Below are 17,265 nucleotides of genomic sequence, written 5' to 3' on the forward strand. Positions count from 1 at the left end.
GTGAGAATTTGATTTTTTTCCAATTTCAAATAGTATGTAACATCAGTTAATAATAATTATAATAATTCTTTTCATTTGTATAGCGCTTTTCTCACTACTCAAAATGCTTAGCAATTGCAGGTTAAGGGCCTTTCTCAAGGGCCCAACAGAGCAGAGTCCCTTTTGGCATTTTATGGGATTCGAATTGGCAACCTTCTGATTGCCAGTGTCGATCCCTAGCTTCAGAGCCACCACTCCGCCTCTAACCTTTTAACCACCGACTTAAAAGAGGTAGGTTAGGAATCTTCCAGTTGAGTAAGACAAGTCTATGTGCTAGTAGTGAAGTAAAGGCAATTACAGTTTTTTACAGTAAAATGTTTTAATTACCTGTTTAGTATACCTTGGGGCAGCAATTTTAACTGTCATTGAGTGTAAAATGAAAATAATATCTACAGTAAATGTGTCAAGTGAAAAAAAAGATTGTGTTACATCTTAGACAGGTCTGTATTTGAATTAGTAACCTGCAATTGTAATTTTTTTAACATCATCCTTACAAAGTTGTGTATTATGCACAAAATATGTACAGTACGTACATCATTGCATTGATTGTGATAAAGAAAATGGATAGCAAAACGGGTCAAATGCATTTGGATCTTCCTGCTTTGCTTTTCGTGTAAGTGGAATATTAGGAATTAGAGCATGACAAGACAAAAACTTAAATTAATAAGCATACTGTGAAATGCTCAAATAAGAGTGCCTTTTTGCTGGAGTTGTACATTCTAGTCTAGACATGTATTGCTATAAAAATGTATGCTTATGAATAATTCAGCATAATTTAAAACGGAATAACTGCACTGAGAAAAAATATTTTTTCTTTTTTTTTTCTTTTAGTATCCAATTTATGAAAAGTTTCTTAAGCTGTAATTCAATTACCAATATATGAGAAAAAAATAAAGATGTATTTTATGGTACAATGATAAATCATCTGCGGTGGGCTGGCGCCCTGCCCGAGGTTTGTTTCCTGCCTTGCACCCTGTGTTGGCTGGGATTGGCTCCGGCAGACCCCCGTGACCCTGTAGTTAGGATATGGATGGATGGATGGATGATAAAACATTTAGCACATTCTGTTGTTTAATATGACATTAGCATGTCACCATTAATAACATTTTGTAATTTTTCTTTACACGTATTATGTATTCTGATGCACGTAATCATATTCTAAAATATCAGACTCCAGCACCCAGATGCAAGATTAAACTAACAAAGCATTTAAGTGGGGTGTTTACAAAACAAACAATTTTTGTGAGAAGCTAAAAATAAAAAAAAATGGAATGTTCAGTGTGCAGTGTGAAGATGAGTGTAAACTGTTACATTGTAAAACACTTTTTTTTTTTTTCAAATAGGTGATGTTGAAATTGGAGCCCCCATATAGCTCAGTTCTGATGCCACTTTAATTTATATAAAATAAGATTGTAACTAACAAGCTGGATATGTTTGTAGTTGAGACTAAGCTTGGGGTGTTGGCAGATGACCTGCAATCAGCAAAACTGTTCCAGATAGATCAGGACAGTCTTCGTAGTTGATCAAATACAAAACACCTTCATCTCACAGGTAAACAGAAGTAACATTTTACATTTAGAACCTAAAAATATAATTTCATGAAGGGGGAAGTAAAACTTGAAAGTATACCTTATGAAAAAAAGACTAAAGTTGTAGTGAAATCTTCCCTTTCAATAATCAGACACTGTATGGATATGATTACAAAATCTAGTAAGATGTTGGGCTACATAGCACATTGTATGGAGTATAAATCAAGACAAGTTATACTTAAACAGTACCATACTTATGTGACTAAGCATACATTAAGAAATTAGAACTATCTACAGTAGAAGAGGACAGGCCATTCAGTAAATCAAAGCTCACCATACCTATCCACTTACTTCATCTAAAATAACATTGTATGTTTTTGAAAGTCACTAAAGTCCTACTGTAAACTAAACTACACTATTTGGTAACTTGTTCAGTTTGTCTATGGTTCTCTGTGTACAGAAAAAGCTTTATAATGTTTGTGGAAAATTTACCCTTCCCAAGTTTTCAACTGTGTACCTATTGATGGACTGATTTTAAAGTAATAGTCTCAATCCACTGTACTAATTCTCTTCATAATATTAAACATTTCAATCATGTCACCTCTTCATCTTCTTTTGCTTAAACTGAAAAGGCTCAGCTCTTTTAATCTTTCCTCTTAATTCATCCCCAGTACCCCTGGAATCAGTGTAGTCATTCTCCCCTGGACATTTTCCAGCACTGCTATGTCCTTTTTGTAGTCTGGAGACCAAATCTGCACACGGTACTCCAGGTGAGACCTCACTAGTCTGTTATGAAGTTTGAGCATAACCTTCTTGGACTTGTGCGCTATATATTGTGCTCTATAACCTAACATTCTGTTAGTCTTTTTAATGGCTTCTGAACACTGTCTGGCATGTGAGGCCTCATTTGTAACTACAGTATGTGTAGCTGTGATCTCCATCTTACAAAAAAGACATTGCACCTCATTTATAAAATGTACTTGTGCACAGAAATGTCTGTAAGCCATTTCTTATGTAAAAGTCAGGATTTATAAAACCCAAGCTTGGTGTTGAAATTGGTTTAAATTTACAGAAAGTTATGACCATCTGTAAAGTCCTACATGGGAGTATTTTTGGTGTTGGTTTTTTAGTGACTGCAGATGGCAGAACAATATAATGAACAGAAAGTCTAATTTCATTGCACATTTTCATGACACACCAATCACATGTGGTATCATTCCTTCCATCCATTCATTCATCTATCCATTTTCTAAACCTGGTTGTTCTAAACCTGTTGCAGAACAGTGATTGTGTGATTTCTTCGTGATGGTCTCTGTAATGTAGACTCCAATTCAGCACACATCACTGAGTGGATTGCTGTATGACATCTAAATTGGCTTATAAAACAGTCATCATCATAAAAAAAGACACAAACACCATTAATGGTATCTAAATAATAGAAAGCATTATGTTTTCAAATTTGTTTATCTTGCTTTTGTGGCAAAATAAGCACTTTCTTATTTTAACAAGTTAGAAAATTAACACAGTGTAACATTCAGGTGTGATTTAGAACACACTCCAAATTTCAAATAGGTTGTGATGTATGAATGAGATTTATTCAACCCGCTGTGTTGCTGATTTTTTTATAGGTAGCCATAGGGCCGAGCAACTTGCACTGCCGATTCAATCCCTCATGCTGACTACTAGGGATATGTTTGCTGACAGGAGTGTCTGTATACAACAGATTCAAGTTGAAATAACCTCACTAAAGCTAAATATGAAACAGTTAACTAAACAGTAATTGAAATTGTACGAGTATTTCTCTATCTGATACTTTGGACAGAACAGACTATGGTATTTGTTGATCCATCCATCCGACCTCTAAACTTATCCAGGTGAGGGGGCAACTGCAGCCCCATGTGGCTGTGGCAAGCCTATTACAGGGTGAACAAACACACACACACACAGGCCAATTTAACAACATCAGTTCACCTAGGTTTTAATCAGGTTGAAGTTTAGTAAGGACAGCACTGTTTTTTTAACATAGGCATCGAGGGACAATTTAGCATTACAAGTTCACCTAACCTGCATGTCTTTGGACTGTAGGAGGAAACCAGACCAAAACTGCATGGATGCATGTGCAAACTCCACGTAGGTAGCACTAGAGATATGACTCCCAGACTCCTTTTAACAAGGCAGCAATCCTACCATTGTGTCTCTGTGTGCCTAATTTATTGATTATTTACATTACCTATGGTCTTAGAAATTGAAGAAAAAATTCCCATTATTTGAAACTTATTTTAATAACCTAATGCATCTGTGGAAGGGCGAGCAGGCCCCTCTGCCACTCCTTAAACTCTGCCAAAATTTTAGTAATACTTTAAGTTCACATTCACTGAAGTTTAGTTTTCTATGTTCTCTCGTGGCTTGAAAGTAAAGACATCACTCAGGAATATGGGCAAATTTATAATGTGATTAGGTCATGAATATTTAAAATGGGCATTTTTTTTTTAAACCAATCATGGTTACTGGTGGGAGATGATGGGGAGTAGATACGTTTTTAAGATGATCTGAGATTTATAAAGGAACTTGGCAATGGATCTGGCACTTTTACAGTTTTTTTTTTTTTTTTATAAATTGGATTTTTTTGTGCATTGTTTGTCTTTCTAGTGTAAACAAAAGTTTAGTATGAAAATCTAGGTTTTATACCTCACACCTCAGTTTTACAGAAGGAAAATTAAAATAAAGTAGATTCAGAAAGAATATATACCCCTTCACATTATGCACACTTTATTATGTTATAGATTTAATTTTAAATGGATTTAAAATTTTCTGTTTCCCAATCAACCTAGACTCTGTAACACATAAAGAGAAAGTGAAAACAAGTTTTCAGGAAGGTCTGCAAATATATTTAAATTAAAAAACTGAAATCTCTTTTTAGTTTATTTTAGTATGTAAGATTATAAAGTCATTTAGTATGGTAGATGGCAGCTATTAGTATAAAGTTAGTTCTTCAACAAGAACATGGAGACACAGATGGTAGTTGGCTAAGTCTATTTTTTCATAAACACTAGGGGGCTTCGCTCCCTGCTCGCTTTGCTCGCCAACCCCCGTGTTTGGTTTTCCGGATACACACTTTTAAGATTTGTTTTTCTTTGAATTGTTGCTATTTCATTAGTTTCACTTTTATTTGAGAACTTATGTAAAAACAATATTTGGAATCTTTTGAGTTCCAATATGCCGAATCTTTTACATGAGGTCAGTGAGACGTGTTTAATGACTTTGTACCATAATTCAGGATAGGTTTCTCTGTTTGGAATTTCAGCACAGACAAAGCGATCTACATCATCAGCAGTTAAGAAATTTTTTTGCGAAGTAACCAATAAATGCATGTGAGGTAAACATGTTTTTGAAATTCTCTGACTTAAACTTCAAAGCCTTACAATATTTGCATACTTCTGACATATCACCTGTGTCTATATATTCGATCTCTGTTCGCCTTTTAGTTATTTCTCCGAGTAATAATTTCTCTTTTTTTGCGCTAAATGCGATGTTTACTTTCTTTTTTTTGACACTGTCGTTTTTTTCTGCTTTCATATTGTGTATCTTGCTCTGCATGTGTTTCGTGCCAACGTTTTGTTTGAGTCTTTTGAATTCTAGTTTTCATTATCTCTCACCTGCCCTGCATGTGTTTGGCCCCTTTGTTTTGTAACCTGTTTATGACGTTTTACTTTGTTTTCTACTCTTGTCTTTTATTTCTGACCTTGCTTTGTCCTGCTTTTTTTTTCAATGACACCTGGTCCGTGGTGATTATTTTCCCTTTTTCGAGTAATAATTTCCATTTATTTGCGCTACTGCGATCTTTACTTTCTTTTTTTTATACTTTCTAATTTTCCTACTTTCATATTCTTTAACTTTCTCCACATTTGTATTGCGCATGTTTTTTTTTGAGCCTTTCGAATTCCACTGCTTTCATAATCTGCTCTGCATGTGTATAGCGCCAACGTTTGTGAACGTGTTTATGAAGTTCTACTTTGTCTTTTACTCTGTCTTTTAATTCTGAGCCCGATTGGACGTGCTTTGTTTCAATTCCACTTGTTACGGGCTGATAATTACTTTCCTTATTTTCTGACTTTGCACCTAGATTATTTTTTCTTTTTTGCTCTTTTTCCTCTCCGCACTGCTTTCTTCTTTGCTTAGTCGTCGACGTTTCATTTATAAAGTATTGTCCTTATACGCTTTATATGCGCTGGGACCCTGGATCTGTGTGTGCTCAAATCCTTCACAAGACTGAATGTTTTGCTGCCCCATTGTCTTATTTGATATTGAGTGTAAATAGGGCATGTCTTGCAAGAATCTCATGTTCTATGTCATCGCGAGACGATCCTGGGTCAATCTCTTGGCACAGTGTCTCATGTTTAAGGTCCTCGCGGGTCTTTTAACTGTCTTCTGTGATCTTAACGTGAAGATCATGTCTCAACGCCCTACTGTTTCTCTCCAGGATTTTTTTTTTTATAATAGAGAGATTAGAAAGCATTCAAACAGAGAGCAGTAGATACTGATAAGATGAGTAGGGCTGCATGAATTGTTCTGATCAAAACCTTTGTTTGTTTTTATCATAAACTCTCATATATCCATGGTCTTCTCAAAACAGGACATGCTTACTTGGTTTATTATCTACTTGCATGTTTAAGCCCAGTTCTTCCTTAGCTTTATAATTGTTAGATATTTAAAATAAGACATAAAAAATAAACTGTCCAAAAATTCGGAAAATAAACTGAAAGTTAAGCTATTACTGAAAATAGGCAACAGAAGCTGAGGTAATTTGAATAAAGATTGTAAAGTACAGATGGTGGAACACTTGACAGATAAACATTTATCTTAAAGTTAAGAAGTATAGGGTTCATGCAGACTTTTTTGAACCTTTTTGAAAGTTTCAGGAGGAATTCAGTCATCAACTTGTAATATTCTAACACTGTTATACCATAGAGCCTTAAAAAGAGATTGCTGACAATAAACGGTATTTTCAGCATGGTTTTATTTTTGTACACCTTATTGTAACCAGTAAAATATGGATTTGTAAATCATTTCCTATTATGTTGTGGCACATTTTATGACTTGTAAATATATAACATACATAAAGGACAAAAGTGTGTTAGATGAAAAGAATTGTATTTAGAACATGAAATGGCCTAAACAACACAATTCAATTGTTTATTTTGTACTGCTGGCTATTGTTTATAACTCTCTAAACTATGCTCCAATATATCAGTATGTGTTTAATGATGATGTAATTAGTTTTATAAAGTATTTACAACAGTGCTATCAATGGAATGTGTTCTGTAAAATAGTAAATGATTTATTAACTAGAATTACAATAACTACTTTATAGAAAAAATAAAATTGTGTGAAATGACCCCAATTCAGATGCCTATCATCACTGTATAGCATCATGTTTGATGCATAAAAACAGTAAAGTAAAAAAAAAAAATAAGTGAATAATAAAACATGCAACAGTTTTCAAACAGATTTATTGTTTCAAAATATGAAATTCTCAGTTTGAGAATTTTTTTTCTTTTTCTGCAAATGTTTTGAAGAAGAAACAGTCTAGTTCAGTTTTCAATGGCTTTTTCAGAAACTGTAGAAGGAAAATGCCGTCTGTAATGTAGTCCACTGTGGTGAGCACAGACAGATTTTGTGCTTTCATGTTTAGAAATTGTACCATGGAAACAAGCTGGTTGTAGTAAGCTGTTGTATCTGAATAATCTATTAAGTAAAGAGAGAAATGAAACAAAGCGTTTTTCCTACAAATAAAATATATATATATATATGTATGTGACAGCATTATAATATATTAACAATTACGGCCTTTTAAACAGTGCTTTAATTATTTGTTGAAAATGTGTGAAGAAACAAGTATGCCTTAGATACTAAATACAGAGCCTTCACTTGGAAATAATGAAAAATTAAGATCTTTAGCCTTCGTTCATTCTTGTTCACATTTTTTTTGTTAATTTTTTTTCCTAAAACAGTGGTTTCTCAAACTCAGTCCTGGAGACCCCATGTGGCTGTGGGTTTTTGTTCCAACCATTTTCATAATCCAGTTTACTTGTAATGAATCTGAATTTAATTAGCTGGTCATTTACTGTTCTCTTATTGTGCATTCAGAAAAGGTTAATGTGATTTGTATATACATCTACTATGTAAGACATTTTATAAATATACAGTTAGGTCCATAAATATTTGGACAGAGACAACTTTTTTCTAATTTTGGCTCTGTACATTACCACAATGAATTTTAAATGAAACAACTCAGATGTAGTTGAAATGCAGACTTTCAGCTTTAATTCAGTGGGGTGAACAAAACAATTGCATAAAAATGTGAGGCAACTAAAGCATTTTTTTAACACAATCCCTTCATTTCAGGGGCTCAAAAGTAATTGGACAAATTAAATAACCTGAAATAAAATGTTCGTTTCTAATACTTGGTTGAAAACCCTTTGCTGGCAATGACAGCCTGAAGTCTTGAACTCATGGACATCACCAGATGCTGGGTTTCCTCCTTTTTAATGCTCTGCCAGGCCTTTACTACAGCAGATTTCAGTTGCTGTTTGTTTATGGGCCTTTCTGTCTGAAGTTTAGTCTTCAACAAGTGAAATGCAATGTCAATTGGGTTAAGATCAGGTGACTGACTTGGCCATTCAAGAATTTTCCACTTCTTTGCTTTAATAAACTCCTGAGTTGCTTTGGCTGTATGTTTTGGGTCATTGTCTATCTGTATCATGAAACGCCACCCTATCAATTTGACTGCATTTAGCTGGATTTGAGCAGACAGTGAGTCTCTGAACACCTCAGAATTCATTTGGCTGCTTCTGTCCTGTGTCACATCATCAATAAACACTAGTGTCCCAGTGCTACTGGCAGCCATGCACGCCCAAGCCATCACACTGCCTCCACCGTGTTTTTGTAGATGATGTGGTATGCTTTGGATAATGAGCTGTTCCACACTTTCTCCATACTTTTTTCTTGCCATCATTCTGGTAGAGGTTGATTTTGGTTTCATCTGTCCAAAGAATGTTTTTCCTGAACTGTGCTGGCTTTTTTAGATGTTCTTTAGCAAAGTCCAATCTAGCCTTTCTATTCTTGAGGCTTATGAGTGGCTTGCACCTTGCAGTGCACCCTCTGTATTTACTTTCATGCAGTCTTTTCTTTATGGTAGACTTGGATATTGATACGCCTACCCCCTGGAGAGTGTTGTTCACTTGGTTGGCTGTTGTGAAGGGGTTTCTCTTCACCATGGAAGTGATTCTGCGATCATCCACCACTGTTGTCTTCCGTGGGCGTCCAGGTCTTTTTGCGTTGCTGAGTTCACCAGTGCTTGCTTTCTTTCTCAGGATGTACCAAACTAGATTTTGCCACTCGTAATATTGTAGCAATTTCTCGGATGGGTTTTTTCTGTTTTCGCAGCTTAAGGATGGCTTCTTTCACCTGTATGGAGAGCTCCTTTGACCGCATGTTGTCTGTTCACAGCAAAATCTTCCACATGCAAGCACCACACCTCAAATCAACTCTAGGCCTTTTATCTGCTTAATTGATAATGACATAATGACGGACTTGCCCACACCTGCCCATGAAATAGCCTTTGAGTCAATTGTCCAATTACTTTTGAGCCCCTGAAATGAAGGGATTGTGTTAAAAAATGCTTTAGTTGCCTCACATTTTTATGCAATCGTTTTGTTCACCCCACTGAATTAAAGCTGAAAGTCTGCACTTCAACTGCATCTGAGTTGTTTCATTTAAAAGTCATTGTGGTAATGTACAGAACCAAAATTAGAAAAAAGTTGTCTCTGTCCAAATATTTATGGACCTAACTGTATGTATTTTACTCTTTGTTGGTTTCCTTTAATTTGCCTTTACTTCTGTGTAGTCTGCTCCCTTAATTGTCTTCTAATAATGACAACAATGAGCAAATGAAACACTTGGGAAAACCGTATTGTTAGGTAGTGGATAAAATAACCAGAACTCTTCAAAATGCAGAATGAAATTTATGTTGATGATGATTATTCTAAAAACACATGTTTAAAAAAAATAAACGAAAAATGAAATGACCCCTTTTTAACATACAGAATAGAAAAAAATGTAAAAAATAGAAACTGGAACATAACAATTTGCTTAATTGGGCTACAAGTCCAGTTAAAAACAGAAGTTGGCTGGAACAAAAACCCCCAGGACAGAGAGCTACTGCTCTAAAGCATATCTGTATTTTGTAAAGACATTGCTAGCTACTCGATTAAAGTTAATCAATGAAGCTTGAGTTAAATTATTATATATATATTTTTTAAAGTTCTTTTCTGAGAGTTAATGTTTGTGGTACGACCTTTGAGTGATCCATTTAAGGCTTTGATGGATTGTCTTCTTAAAACTGTACTTTTATAATACACTAGAGGCTTTTTCTTTCTTTTGGTGGTAACTCCATTGTTTGTTCATGTCCTTCCTACTAATCATGACTTTGGATATTCAAGGGTATATGACATTAAGTTTTCATTTTATGATATACAGTAGTTGACAACCAACAAGAGTTACAGGGAAGAGTGCAAGCTATCTTATGAACATGTCACCAAAATTATGAATGTACAGTAGCATTCAAAGTCATTAATCACTCAGAAATTTTCATATTTTGTTGATGACATTAAATTGATATTTTTGTTTTATCACAATACCATTAAATTGATTTAAAAATATAGCCAAGACAGAAATAATTTAGCAAATGGCTATTACTGTTTGAAATTACTGATGTATTTTCTAAATTAACCCTTTGTAATTAATAAATGTAATCTAATGTACAGTAATCTAATCTGTTATTCACATTTGACTGCAAAACCTTATTCCCAACAGCCATTATAGCATTGTACTTGTGTTAGACTTTCTTTCTCATCCTTAATTAATCTTCTTTAAATGCTATTTGGTTATTGGAGAAGCATTTGTAATTGTGGTAGCACAACTGAAACCTGTTGTGCTTCTCAATAAAGAAAGTAAATAGTCTTTCATTGGGTTGCAAAGTGCTGCCGTTCCTAAAGCGATTCTGGGAATCTTATTAAAATAAAGGTCTAAAATGATTTACTTGAATTCAACCATTATGTTGGAAAATACAGCAGTTTCAGTAATTGTATGTAGATTGTTACTAATTTTCTGAAATAACCTTTTTTATTTTAGATATTTGCGTATTTGATTATGCATTATTTTATAATTCAAAAGGTCAGTCAGTCATTCTCCAATCCGCTATATCCTAACACAGGGCACAAGGCAGGAACATATCCCTGGGCAGGACGCCAGCCCAAAGCAAGGCACACACACACACCAGGGACAATTTAGGATCGTTATTGCATCAAACCTGCATGTCTTTGGACTGTGGGAGGAAACTGGAGCACCTGGAGTAAACCCATGGAGACATGGGGACAATATGCAAACTCCACGCAGGGAGGACCCGGGAAGTAAACCCAGATCTCCGTACTGTGAGGCAGCAGCGCTACCACTGCGCCACTGTGCCGCGCAATTTGTGATGGCGCTTAGCTGAAATGTTAATAACAATAATAGTGCTGTTTTGTTTCTTTGGAAACAGTAAGAAAAAACACCCTTAATTTATATAGATCTGCTGTTGTTTTTTCTTCATCAGTTTTTATTCTTTTCCTTTTTTTTCCAGGTAGAAACTACACATTTGAAGAGCTTTTGATTTCAGTACTATTTAAGGTAACATATACAGTACGTCTGAGTGATTCTGCATGCACTCATGTCCTTTTTTGTATGTACTTCTGGTAGCAAGTGAAGACAAAGCTATTTGTAAGTGAAATGTATTTAAATATGTTAATTGTAGTGAATGCACAGTATTTTCTTTTTCCAGTCTCTTTAGGGCAACTTTAATTCTGGTTAAAGAAAGCCAGTTGGCAAATGCAAAAGACTCCAAGCAGCCTAAGAGCAGGGATTATGCAGCTGGTTGTAGATAAGTGTGTGATGTTAATACCAATGTAAGTATAGCCAGTGATATTTCCCCCAGCTACATACTAAAAATGTTTCCAATTACCATCACGTGAATACATGGAAATGCATTAGAACTAAGTTGCTTATTCCACATATCTTCATTATTATGTGAAAAACCACTAGGGTAAATTGGAATACTTTTCATGTGGTGGAATGGTGAGATGAAAAGATATAGTAAATCTGAATTCATTCCAACACCAGTCAGTGGAAATTGAATAAAGAAGAGAAATGAGAACTAACAAAAATCATAGCTACCATTGGACAATGATTCCAAATTAAGTGCAGAATTGCAATGGACTAATATTCTTTTTAAAAAAAAAAAAAAAAAAAAAATCAGAAAATTGTTATTAAAATATGAGCACTGAGCTCAAGAATATCATTAACACAGTAGCTTTAAGCAAAGCAGCATTCAGGTCAATGAATACATGAATGTTGCAGAGAGAAGAGTTTGGGAGTTCAGAATACACTGAGCAAATATTATTGTTCAACCAGTAAAGCTTTGGTTTTGGGCTTTTTGTTGCAGTAGTCCAGTGAAAAGGTAGATCGATAGAACCTTATTTTTACCAAGGGGGAAATTTGCCTGTTTTTTCCCTGTAAAATGAGTGTCACAATTTTCAGTAAAAAGAGAGGAAATTAGTCCTGTATTATACATATTGTATGTTGTGTGGTGCCTACCAGGGCTGACCTAATGGATTCTAGCTCATGTTATGATCTTTTTGGAGCTTGCTATCCTTAAAAGGACTGCTAGCTTTAAGCCACACAAAAATGGAAAGAATGAGTGACTATGCAGAGTTGCTGTTTTTATAGGTGCTCCAGCTATTGATGATGTCATGTCAGCTCATGTCAGACACACCAGCTGTTGGCCAGTTTAGGGCAGAGACCCCTTTTTCATCAGGGGTCGTACAGCCATACCAGGTCGGTCACCAGGGAGTAGCGTGCTCCCTTGGCATCGACTATTATACGGCCTTTTCCGTTAATCTCTAGAATCCTTCTGATGGTTCCAAACTAGCAGATGGGCAATCTTCAAACTATCCCGTAAGTCCTGCACCTGCTGAGGCCCTGGAGTAGTGTTGATATTGGGCTTAGGGGGTGTACCAAAGGTCAATGTTACAGGGGTTTGCAGCTCCTGCCAGAACATCATCATGGCAGACGTTACCCCGGTGGACTCCTGGACAGCCAACTGCACAAGAGGAAGATGCTGGTCCCAGTCTCTCTCCTATAAAAACAGAGTTGTGGGACCAGGGTTCGATTAAATCTTTCAGCAAGCTTGTCACAGTGAGGGTACAGCTGAGTGGTATAAGTCTTGTGGATATGGAGAAACTGACATACCTCTTTCATTAGTTAAGATTCGAAGTTTCGACCCTGGTCACTGTGCAGATCTTCAGGTGCACCAAAATGGCATAACATCTCCTCTCTGAGCCTTTTAGCGCAGGGTTGTCATCTCAGGTGCTGCACTGACTTAGAAATGCAACAGTTTGTCACCCCTGGTGGTCCTTGTACTCCCTGTAGGACTTTGTAATGTAAGTGCTGAGGCACCAGAAGTTATATAATGTAACATCCTGGAAGCAGACTTTCCCACCTTCGATAAAGCAGGCCACCTCGGAGCTCCAAACTGTCCCATTGAGAGCAGTATTCTCACATAGTGGGCCTGTAGGGTATTACTTCAGTCCATGGCGGGTGCCATCCCTTTGCTATCCATCCCACTCCTGACACCAAGGTAATGCTGCATAGTGCCTGCCAGTACTGACCCAATGGATTCCAGCACGTTTTATGCTCTTTTAGTAGCTTGCTATCTTTAAAAGGACTGCTAGCTTTAAGCCACACAAAGATGGAAAGAACGTGCAACTGTGCAGAGTTGTCCTTTTTATAGGTGCTCCTTCTATTGATTATATCATGTCAGCTCACTGTTTTGGTGATTCATCCCTGGCTGATGTAACTTGTCCAGTGCTATTGCAGTATTAAACAAACACCCAAGTATAGTGAGATGGCAATTACAGTATACTGTGCAGGTAGTTTCATTTATAGCATTTTACTTCATTTAAGAACTTTAGAAATGCACTTAAGCAATTAAGAAATTACAGAAATTGTTTTTTCATATTTTGCTCTTTAGATTCTGATCAGTACCCTGAAAACAAACAAAAATAAGGTAATTTGTAATATACAGCTGTTTGGCTTCTTTTCCTTAAGGTTTGAGACAATAAAGGTTAGCCTGTGTGACACAAAACATTTGAATTCATGGTACACATTATTCAGTGTATCAGAAACAAAGCCAAAATATTCACTTTTGGCTTTTCCTCCGAAATGAATATTAAAACATGGTAGGTGCTACATACGGCATTTTAGCAGTTAACTATGCCTATCTATACCTATTGTCACCATAGTCACTTCTCTTTCTGACCATGATGTGAAACTATTTGCATACTACCTTACCATCTGAAAAGTATGGTAATTTACCTTTAAGAGGCATTTTTAATATGAAAATGGAATGGCATATAGGAATTCAGATGGCCTGTCATTAACATACTTATGTAAATGAAATTTTATGTATTCAGTTGATGAGGTTACAAAGATTTTGAACACTGTTTTAAAGAAAAAGTAGAAGTTCCTAGAATATATTCTTGGAAGAAAGATGTACATTAGTGCAGAAGAAAAAGACTTAGATGTCTTCCTGGAGCAATGTTGGTAATGTTAAAAGAAAGTACTTCAGTTCTGACTTTAAAGCCCTGATCAACCTGATAGTTACTTTTGGGGAGAAAACCAGTAGTAGTAGTATGTCCAGACCTTGATTCATACTAGCATGTCCCACCAACAAGCCATATGTTGCCACACTCTGGCATTATGATAAAGAAGAAATTATTAAATACATAACTTGATTTATATTTAAAATAAAATATAAACCAGTGTACCTGATGTACACTGTTTCATAATTAAAGTAATCTATTACATTAAATTACGTTTTTAAGGTATGAACATTATAAATTTAGGTATGTAGTGCATTTTTGTCCTTTCTCAGATTTCTTGCACAAAAGAGCTTCAGAAATCAAAATATGTAATGGATTGAATTATTTTAATGATAATTCTCTGAGTACCTGGGCCTCACTTTTTATGTTACCATTGCTAACCATATTAAGTGCACTTAAGTGTTTGAGGTATGCTTGCTTATCTCATTCTGCAGCAGATACAGTACCTGAGCCCTTCCTAGTATTAATTGCTAGATCAACTCCCACCTTATCAACTTCTGTTGTCAAGTTCTGTTGGATGTACCTGACATTAAGCCTTCGCTATACTCTTCCAGCCATCTTGGGACTGTTCCTTGTATTGTGAACACAACATAACAGTAACTCTGTTAAATAAAAATTAATAATAAAATTTGCTTTGTACAGAATTGAAATAAAATAAATGTATATGTTATGTCCAAAACCCGAAGTTCTGCCAGATCCCGAATTGGCCGGCCATTTTGCATTTTGGCCGAGAGGTGTGGCCAAAGTCCGAATTACTAGAAATGACCATTGTATATGCTACTTTGGCCAGCCATTTTGCGAAATGGCAAGAACTCCCTGGCCAAAATTTGATATGCTGATGTAAGACTGTCCGCTCAAGGTGTGAAGATGCTTAAAAATTCAGATGCAGATTCAGAAGTGAGTTTTCCATTCTGCACGAGAAACTGCTCACACTGTAATCCGTAGGCACAGAAGAAAAATCACTACGAACCGTTGTGTCTTCACAATCACTGACTGGCGGCCAAGTCTGCACTCGATGCAATTGCACTACTAAGTGCGCAACAAATCGCTGCTCATGCCTTTTTTCTTCCGACCTTGGCCGATCGCCCCATACTATTTCACAAACTGGCTGGCCAAATCCCGAAATCAAGGAAAAGATTGGACATTGGCTGGTCAATTTACAGCGACATTGGCCATTTCCCGATTTGGCCGGATACTTTCCACTTTGACCGATTTCGGGTTTTGGCCGTAACATATATATGTGTAGGGAACTTAAGTATGTTCTAAGAATGCTTGTAATTTTCTTTACAGCATTTAAGTTAGAAGCTACATCAAAGATGTTTCTTATTACAAAATCTGACAATTACTTACCTTTGTGTCTTATATACAGTATATTTATCCTATAACAGATACATGTAATGCTCAATTAATCTGTTCCTTAATTAACATCACATACAGTACACCTTCATATGGGACAGGAATACAGTGGTACCTCTGGTCATGACCGTAATTCATTCCAAAACTCGCGACCCAATTTGGTCGCGACCCAAACGTAATTTCCCCTTAAGATTGTATTTAACACTAGAATTACTAGAGTCTACGAAAAAACTCGTAGATCTGGCCCACCTTAAAACCGTTCTCACCTCTCTTTTGTCTTCTAAATGTGCCGATTAAGAGGAGCAGCGAGCAGCCGGCTATTCCATCCCCCACTGTCGCAGAACGTTCACTAAGTTTTCCCAGCTCATGCCTTGTTTGATTATCTGGGAGTGACTGAACTGCTGGAGTTTTAGAATGGAAATAATAGATCGCTATTTGGAATACATGCATTTCATGCGTGTTCCGTTTCTACAGTAATCTGGGTAAACACATTGCTAAAACAGAAACTTTTTTCATATTTTAGTAATAAATGTTACAAAATGTAGGCATAAACTATAGAATCTGTGAAGCCTGAAGTCCAAACATCAAATAAACACGTTCACAAAAGGTTCAAGGGTGATACAACAGCTTCCGTGGCTTAACGCTACGGTTTGCTGACTTGGAGCACAGCTGCCCTACCGTGCCACAGAGACCCGAGTTCGATTCCCAGGTTTGGAGAAAGTGTTTTTTTTTCCTCAAACGGACATTGAATTTATAAATTGGTATGCACTGTAAATCGTTAACTTTAAAATGTCAATCGCGGTTATTTCTGTTGATCAATTCATGCTTTTTTACTTAGAGTCAGAATAGGAGCTTTTTCAGCTTATTCAGCTTCTGATCTGACTCAAACAGCGCCAGTATAACTTCACACCCGATCTGACGCTGTTCGTTTTCAAATAATATTGCATTACTTCGACGATGTTTTCTGATTGGTACTATTCGCGTCATAAAATGATTTCTTCAAAACGTCACATATATTTGTCTCTTTCTTTTTTTAAAATGTGCATTGTAGCACTCAGCAACTGGCCACCTGCATGTTCTCGCGCACACTGAATAAGACAGCGCTATATGCAATCATCAGATTCAAATGTTAACAGTTATATAGCACAGAATGGAAATCAGCAGTTCTTAGCATTCCACCACGCAAGCTGTCATATCAACCTCCTACTGTAACTTGCTTTCTTTTTTCTTCGGTTATAGTCTTGAATAAAAGTGCACTTGTTTTGTTATACTTTTACATCAACATATGTTCCTGTGTTTGAGCTACATGGGCATGCTCAAAAAATACACGTGTAATGCCACGAAAAGTGCATGCAGACACTTCAGTTCGCAAGCATTGGTATGACAATGCAGTCATAAGTACACTGCAGAACTTTAGCGCGTCTTTATGTGAAAACAGCATCAGATGGGGAGTGTCTGATGATTGCATATAGCACTGAAGTTACTGCTCTTTACTATGCTTTCCTCTACATGTCCTGGAGTACAAAAGAAACAGCATACAGCAACACGTGGGGACTGGCAATATTGGGGGAAAAAAACACGCGGTC

At 36.2% G+C, this 17,265-nt stretch overlaps 1 protein-coding gene and 1 long non-coding RNA gene across 3 annotated transcripts in view; one reads left to right on the forward strand and one right to left on the reverse strand.

The window, feature by feature from the left end:
- Positions 1-17,265, forward strand: part of LOC114653416 (lethal(3)malignant brain tumor-like protein 4) — a 527,140-nt gene that overhangs the window by 29,135 nt on the left and 480,740 nt on the right. For both annotated transcript variants that reach the window (XM_028803732.2, XM_028803736.2), the window contains exon 2: positions 11,248-11,294. The gene's annotated coding sequence lies outside the window, so the exon portion shown is untranslated. The remainder of the gene's footprint in view (positions 1-11,247; positions 11,295-17,265) is intronic.
- The window catches only part of LOC127528415 (uncharacterized), a 189,296-nt gene continuing 187,909 nt past the window's right edge, over positions 15,879-17,265 (reverse strand). Inside the window, exon 2 of the long non-coding RNA XR_007935313.1 lies at positions 15,879-15,945. This is a non-coding gene — a long non-coding RNA (uncharacterized LOC127528415). The remainder of the gene's footprint in view (positions 15,946-17,265) is intronic.

This window comes from Erpetoichthys calabaricus, chromosome 6 (genome assembly GCF_900747795.2).
Source record: "Erpetoichthys calabaricus chromosome 6, fErpCal1.3, whole genome shotgun sequence".
Lineage (NCBI taxonomy): Eukaryota > Metazoa > Chordata > Cladistia > Polypteriformes > Polypteridae > Erpetoichthys > Erpetoichthys calabaricus.